This window comes from Takifugu rubripes, chromosome 13 (assembly GCF_901000725.2).
Source record: "Takifugu rubripes chromosome 13, fTakRub1.2, whole genome shotgun sequence".
Classification (NCBI taxonomy): Eukaryota; Metazoa; Chordata; class Actinopteri; order Tetraodontiformes; family Tetraodontidae; genus Takifugu; species Takifugu rubripes.
In genome coordinates, this window is record NC_042297.1 from 6,412,345 (window position 1) to 6,420,632 (window position 8,288).

The window sequence follows — 8,288 nt, forward strand, 5'->3', positions numbered from 1 at the left end:
TCTCCTGACCAAAAATGATGTTTTCTCCACGAGAAAACGTCAAAAAAGTCATAATATGACTGCGGCATACGTTTTCACATGATCATGTTGCATTCACCTCTGTTTTGAAATAAATGTGTCTCCTGACCAAAAGTGATGGTTTCCCCACGAGCAGACGTCAAAAACGTCATAATGGGACTGCAGCATGAGTTTTCACATGATCATGTTGCATTCACCTCTGTTTTGAAATAAATGTGTCTCCTGACCAAAAATGATGTTTTCTCCAGGAGAAAACGTCAAAAACGTCATAATGTGACTGCAGCATACGTTTTCACATGATCATGTTGCATTCACCTCGGTTTTGAAATAAATGTGTCTCCTGACCAAAAGTGATGCTTTCCCCACGAGCAGACGTCAAAAACGTCATAATGTGACTGCAGCATGAGTTTTCAGATGATCATGTTGCATTCACCTCTGTTTTGAAATAAATGTGTCTCCTGACCAAAAATGATGTTTTCTCCAGGAGAAAACGTCAAAAACGTCATAATGTGACTGCAGCATACGTTTTCACATGATCATGTTGCATTCACCTCTGTTTTGAAATAAATGTGTCTCCTGACCAAAAGTGATGCTTTCCCCACGAGCAGACGTCAAAAACGTCATAATGTGACTGCAGCATGATTTTTCAGATGATCATGTTGCATTCACCTCTGTTTTGAAATAAATGTGTCTCCTGACCAAAAGTGATGCTTTCCCCACGAGCAGACGTCAAAAACGTCATAATGTGACTGCAGCATGAGTTTTCAGATGATCATGTTGCATTCACCTCTGTTTTGAAATAAATGTGTCTCCTGACCAAAAATGATGTTTTCTCCATGAGAAGACGTCAAAAACGTCATAATGTGACTGCAGCATACGTTTTCACATGATCATGTTGCATTCACCTCTGTTTTGGAATAAATGTGTCTCCTGACCAAAAATGATGTTTTCTCCACGAGCAGACGTCAAAAACGTCATAATGTGACTGCAGCATACGTTCTCACATGATCATGTTGCATTCACCTCTGTTTTGAAATAAATGTGTCTCCTGACCAAAAATGATGTTTTCTCCACGAGAAAACGTCAAAAAAGTCATAATATGACTGCGGCATACGTTTTCACATGATCATGTTGCATTCACCTCTGTTTTGAAATAAATGTGTTTCCTGACCAAAAATGATGTTTTCTCCACGAGAAAACGTCAAAAAAGTCATAATATGACTGCGGCATACGTTTTCACATGATCATGTTGCATTAACCTCTGTTTTGAAATAAATGTGTCTCCTGACCAAAAGTGATGGTTTCCCCACGAGCGGACGTCAAAAACGTCATAATGGGACTGCAGCATGAGTTTTCAGATGATCATGTTGCATTCACCTCTGTTATGAAATAAATGTGTCTCCTGACCAAAAATGATGTTTTCTCCAGGAGAAAACGTCAAAAACGTCATAATGTGACTGCAGCATACGTTTTCACATGATCATGTTGCATTCACCTCTGTTTTGAAATAAATGTGTCTCCTGACCAAAAGTGATGCTTTCCCCACGAGCAGACGTCAAAAACGTCATAATGTGACTGCAGCATACGTTTTCACATGATCATGTTGCATTCACCTCTGTTTTGAAATAAATGTGTCTCCTGACCAAAAATGATGTTTTCTCCACGAGAAAACGTCAAAAAAGTCATAATGTGACTGCAGCATACGTTTTCACATGATCATGTTGCATTCACCTCTATTTTGAGATAAATGTGTCTCCTGACCAAAAATGATGTTTTCTCCACGAGAAAACGTCAGAAAAGTCATAATGTGACTGCAGCATACGTTTTCACATGATCATGTCGCATTCACCTCTGTTTTGAAATTAATGTGTCTCCTGACCAAAAATGATGTTTTCTCCACGAGCAGACGTCAAAAACGTCATAATGTGACTGCAGCATACGTTCTCACATGATCATGTTGCATTCACCTCTGTTTTGAAATAAATGTGTTTCCTGACCAAAAATGATGTTTTCTCCACGAGAAAACGTCAAAAAAGTCATATTATGACTGCGGCATACGTTTTCAAATGATCATGTTGCATTCACCTCTGTTTTGGAATAAATGTGTCTCCTGACCAAAAGTGATGGTTTCCCCACGAGCAGACGTCAAAAACGTCATGTGACTGCAGCATGAGTTTTCACATGATCATGTTGCATTCACCTCTGTTTTGAAATAAATGTGTCTCCCGACCAAAAATGATGTTTTCTCCACGAGAAAATGTCAAAAAAGTCATAATGTGACTGCAGCATACGTTTTCACATGATCATGTTGCATTCACCTCTGTTTTGAAATAAATGTGTCTCCTGACCAAAAGTGATGCTTTCCCCACGAGCAGACGTCAAAAACGTCATAATGTGACTGCAGCATGAGTTTTCAAATGATCATGTTGCATTCACCTCTGTTTTGAAATAAATGTGTCTCCTGACCAAAAATGATGTTTTCTCCACGAGAAAACGTCAAAAAAGTCATAATATGACTGCGGCATACGTTTTCACATGATCATGTTGCATTCACCTCTGTTTTGAAATAAATGTGTTTCCTGACCAAAAATGATGTTTTCTCCACGAGAAAACGTCAAAAAAGTCATAATATGACTGCGGCATACGTTTTCACATGATCATGTTGCATTCACCTCTGTTTTGAAATAAATGTGTCTCTTGACCAAAAGTGATGGTTTCCCCACGAGCAGACGTCAAAAACGTCATAATGGGACTGCAGCATGAGTTTTCAGATGATCATGTTGCATTCACCTCTGTTTTGAAATAAATGTGTCTCCTGACCAAAAGTGATGGTTTCCCCACGAGCAGACGTCAAAAACATCATGTGACTGCAGCATGAGTTTTCACATGATCATGTTGCATTCACCTCTGTTTTGAAATAAATGTGTCTCCCGACCAAAAATTATGTTTTCTCCACGAGAAAACGTCAAAAAAGTCATAATGTGACTGCAGCATACGTTTTCACATGATCATGTTGCATTCACCTCTATTTTGAGATAAATGTGTCTCCTGACCAAAAATGATGTTTTCTCCACGAGAAGACGTCATAAACGTCATGTGACTGCAGCATGAGTTTTCACATGATCATGTTGCATTCACCTCTGTTTTGAAATAAATGTGTCTCCCGACCAAAAATGATGTTTTCTCCACGAGAAAACGTCAAAAAAGTCATAATGTGACTGCAGCATACGTTTTCACAGGATCATGTTGCATTCACCTCTGTTTTGAAATAAATGTGTCTCCTGACCAAAAGTGATGGTTTCCCCACGAGCAGACGTCAAAAACGTCATAATGTGACTGCAGCATGAGTTTTCAGATGATCATGTTGCATTCACCTCTGTTTTGAAATAAATGTGTCTCCTGACCAAAAATGATGTTTTCTCCACGAGAAAACGTCAAAAAAGTCATAATATGACTGCGGCATACGTTTTCACATGATCATGTTGCATTCACCTCTGTTTTGAAATAAATGTGTCTCCTGACCAAAAGTGATGGTTTCCCCACGAGCAGACGTCAAAAACGTCATAATGGGACTGCAGCATACGTTTTCACATGATCATGTTGCATTCACCTCTATTTTGAGATAAATGTGTCTCCTGACCAAAAATGATGTTTTCTCCACGAGAAGACGTCATAAACGTCATAATGTGACTGCAGCATGAGTTTTCACATGATCATGTTGCATTCACCTCTGTTTTGAAATAAATGTGTCTCCTGACCAAAAGTGATGGTTTCCCCACGAGCAGACGTCAAAAACGTCATAATGTGACTGCAGCATGAGTTTTCAGATGATCATGTTGCATTCACCTCTGTTTTGAAATAAATGTGTCTCCTGACCAAAAGTGATGCTTTCCCCACGAGCAGACGTCAAAAACGTCATAATGTGACTGCAGCATGAGTTTTCAGATGATCATGTTGCATTCACCTCTGTTTTGAAATAAATGTGTCTCCTGACCAAAAATGATGTTTTCTCCACGAGAAAACGTCAAAAAAGTCATAATATGACTGCGGCATACGTTTTCACATGATCATGTTGCATTCACCTCTGTTTTGAAATAAATGTGTCTCCTGACCAAAAGTGATGGTTTCCCCACGAGCAGACGTCAAAAACGTCATAATGGGACTGCAGCATACGTTTTCACATGATCATGTTGCATTCACCTCTATTTTGAGATAAATGTGTCTCCTGACCAAAAATGATGTTTTCTCCACGAGAAGACGTCATAATGTGACTGCAGCTTGAGTTTTCACATGATCATGTTGCATTCACCTCTGTTTTGAAATAAATGTGTCTCCTGACCAAAAGTGATGGTTTCCCCACGAGCAGACGTCAAAAACGTCATAATGTGACTGCAGCATGAGTTTTCAGATGATCATGTTGCATTCACCTCTGTTTTGAAATAAATGTGTCTCCTGACCAAAAGTGATGGTTTCCCCACGAGCAGACGTCAAAAACGTCATGTGACTGCAGCATGAGTTTTCAGATGATCATGTTGCATTCACCTCTGTTTTGAAATAAATGTGTCTCCTGACCAAAAGTGATGGTTTCCCCACGAGCAGACGTCAAAAACGTCATAATGTGACTGCAGCATGAGTTTTCAGATGATCATGTTGCATTCACCTCTGTTTTGAAATAAATGTGTCTCCTGACCAAAAATGATGTTTTCTCCACGAGAAAACGTCAAAAAAGTCATAATGTGACTGCAGCATACGTTTTCACATGATCATGTTGCATTCACCTCTATTTTGAGATAAATGTGTCTCCTGACCAAAAATGATGTTTTCTCCACGAGAAGACGTCATAAACGTCATGTGACTGCAGCATGAGTTTTCACATGATCATGTTGCATTCACCTCTGTTTTGAAATAAATGTGTCTCCCGACCAAAAATGATGTTTTCTCCACGAGAAAACGTCAAAAAAGTCATAATGTGACTGCAGCATACGTTTTCACAGGATCATGTTGCATTCACCTCTGTTTTGAAATAAATGTGTCTCCTGACCAAAAGTGATGGTTTCCCCACGAGCAGACGTCAAAAACGTCATAATGTGACTGCAGCATGAGTTTTCAGATGATCATGTTGCATTCACCTCTGTTTTGAAATAAATGTGTCTCCTGACCAAAAATGATGTTTTCTCCACGAGAAAACGTCAAAAAAGTCATAATATGACTGCGGCATACGTTTTCACATGATCATGTTGCATTCACCTCTGTTTTGAAATAAATGTGTCTCCTGACCAAAAGTGATGGTTTCCCCACGAGCAGACGTCAAAAACGTCATAATGTGACTGCAGCATACGTTTTCACATGATCATGTTGCATTCACCTCTATTTTGAGATAAATGTGTCTCCTGACCAAAAATGATGTTTTCTCCACGAGAAGACGTCATAAACGTCATAATGTGACTGCAGCATGAGTTTTCACATGATCATGTTGCATTCACCTCTGTTTTGAAATAAATGTGTCTCCTGACCAAAAGTGATGGTTTCCCCACGAGCAGACGTCAAAAACGTCATAATGTGACTGCAGCATGAGTTTTCAGATGATCATGTTGCATTCACCTCTGTTTTGAAATAAATGTGTCTCCCGACCAAAAATGATGTTTTCTCCACGAGAAAACGTCAAAAAAGTCATAATGTGACTGCAGCATACGTTTTCACAGGATCATGTTGCATTCACCTCTGTTTTGAAATAAATGTGTCTCCTGACCAAAAGTGATGCTTTCCCCACGAGCAGACGTCAAAAACGTCATAATGTGACTGCAGCATGAGTTTTCAGATGATCATGTTGCATTCACCTCTGTTTTGAAATAAATGTGTCTCCTGACCAAAAATGATGTTTTCTCCACGAGAAAACGTCAAAAAAGTCATAATGTGACTGCAGCATACGTTTTCACATGATCATGTTGCATTCACCTCTGTTTTGAAATAAATGTGTCTCCTGACCAAAAATGATGTTTTCTCCACGAGAAGACGTCATAAACGTCATAATGTGACTGCAGCATGACGTTTTCACATGATCATGTTGCATTCACCTCTGTTTTGAAATAAATGTGTCTCCTGACCAAAAATGATGTTTTCTCCACGAGAAAACGTCAAAAAAGTCATAATGTGACTGCAGCATACGTTTTCACATGATCATGTTGCATTCACCTCTGTTTTGAAATAAATGTGTCTCCTGACCAAAAGTGATGGTTTCCCCACGAGCAGACGTCAAAAACGTCATAATGTGACTGCAGCATGAGTTTTCAGATGATCATGTTGCATTCACCTCTGTTTTGAAATAAATGTGTCTCCTGACCAAAAATGATGTTTTCTCCACGAGAAAACGTCAAAAAAGTCATAATATGACTGCGGCATACGTTTTCACATGATCATGTTGCATTCACCTCTGTTTTGAAATAAATGTGTCTCCTGACCAAAAGTGATGGTTTCCCCACGAGCAGACGTCAAAAACGTCATAATGTGACTGCAGCATACGTTTTCACATGATCATGTTGCATTCACCTCTATTTTGAGATAAATGTGTCTCCTGACCAAAAATGATGTTTTCTCCACGAGAAGACGTCATAAACGTCATAATGTGACTGCAGCATGAGTTTTCACATGATCATGTTGCATTCACCTCTGTTTTGAAATAAATGTGTCTCCTGACCAAAAGTGATGGTTTCCCCACGAGCAGACGTCAAAAACGTCATAATGTGACTGCAGCATGAGTTTTCAGATGATCATGTTGCATTCACCTCTGTTTTGAAATAAATGTGTCTCCTGACCAAAAGTGATGGTTTCCCCACGAGCAGACGTCAAAAACGTCATGTGACTGCAGCATGAGTTTTCACATGATCATGTTGCATTCACCTCTGTTTTGAAATAAATGTGTCTCCCTGACCAAAAATGATGTTTTCTCCACGAGAAAACGTCAAAAAAGTCATAATGTGACTGCAGCATACGTTTTCACATGATCATGTTGCATTCACCTCTGTTTTGAAATAAATGTGTCTCCTGACCAAAAGTGATGCTTTCCCCACGAGCAGACGTCAAAAACGTCATAATGTGACTGCAGCATGAGTTTTCAGATGATCATGTTGCATTCACCTCTGTTTTGAAATAAATGTGTCTCCTGACCAAAAATGATGTTTTCTCCACGAGAAAACGTCAAAAAAGTCATAATATGACTGCGGCATACGTTTTCACATGATCATGTTGCATTCACCTCTGTTTTGAAATAAATGTGTTTCCTGACCAAAAATGATGTTTTCTCCACGAGAAAACGTCAAAAAAGTCACAATGTGACTGCAGCATACGTTTTCACATGATCATGTTGCATTCACCTGTTTTGAAATAAATGTGTCTCCTGACCAAAAATGATGTTTTCTGCACGAGCAGACGTCAAAAACGTCATAATGTGATTTCAGCATGAGTTTGCAGATGATCATGTTGCATTCACCTCTGTTTTGAAATAAATGTGTCTCCTGACCAAAAATGATGTTTTCTCCAGAAGACGTCAAAAAAGTCATAATGTGACTGCAGCATACGTTTTCACATGATTATGTTGCATTCACCTCTGTTTTGAAATAAATGTGTCTCCTGACCAAAAATGATGTTTTCTCCACGAGAAAACGTCAAAAACGTCATAATGTGACTGCAGCATACGTTTTCACATGATTATGTTGCATTCACCTCTGTTTTGAAATAAATGTGTCTCCTGACCAAAAATGATGTTTTCTCCACGAGAAAACGTCAAAAAAGTCATAATGTGACTGCAGCATACGTTTTCACATGATCATGTTGCATTCACCTCTATTTTGAGATAAATGTGTCTCCTGACCAAAAATGATGTTTTCTCCACGAGAAGACGTCATAAACGTCATGTGACTGCAGCATGAGTTTTCACATGATCATGCTGCATTCACCTCTGTTTTGAAATAAATGTGTCTCCTGACCAAAAATGATGCTTTCCCCACGAGCAGACGTCAAAAACGTCATAATGTGATTTCAGCATGAGTTTTCAGATGATCATGTTGCATTCACCTCTGTTTTGAAATAAATGTGTCTCCTGACCAAAAATGATGTTTTCTCCAGAAGACGTCAAAAAAGTCATAATGTGACTGCAGCATACGTTTTCACATGATTATGTTGCATTCACCTCTGTTTTGAAATAAATGTGTCTCCTGACCAAAAATGATGTTTTCTCCACGAGAAAACGTCAAAAAAGTCTTAAAGACTGTTTT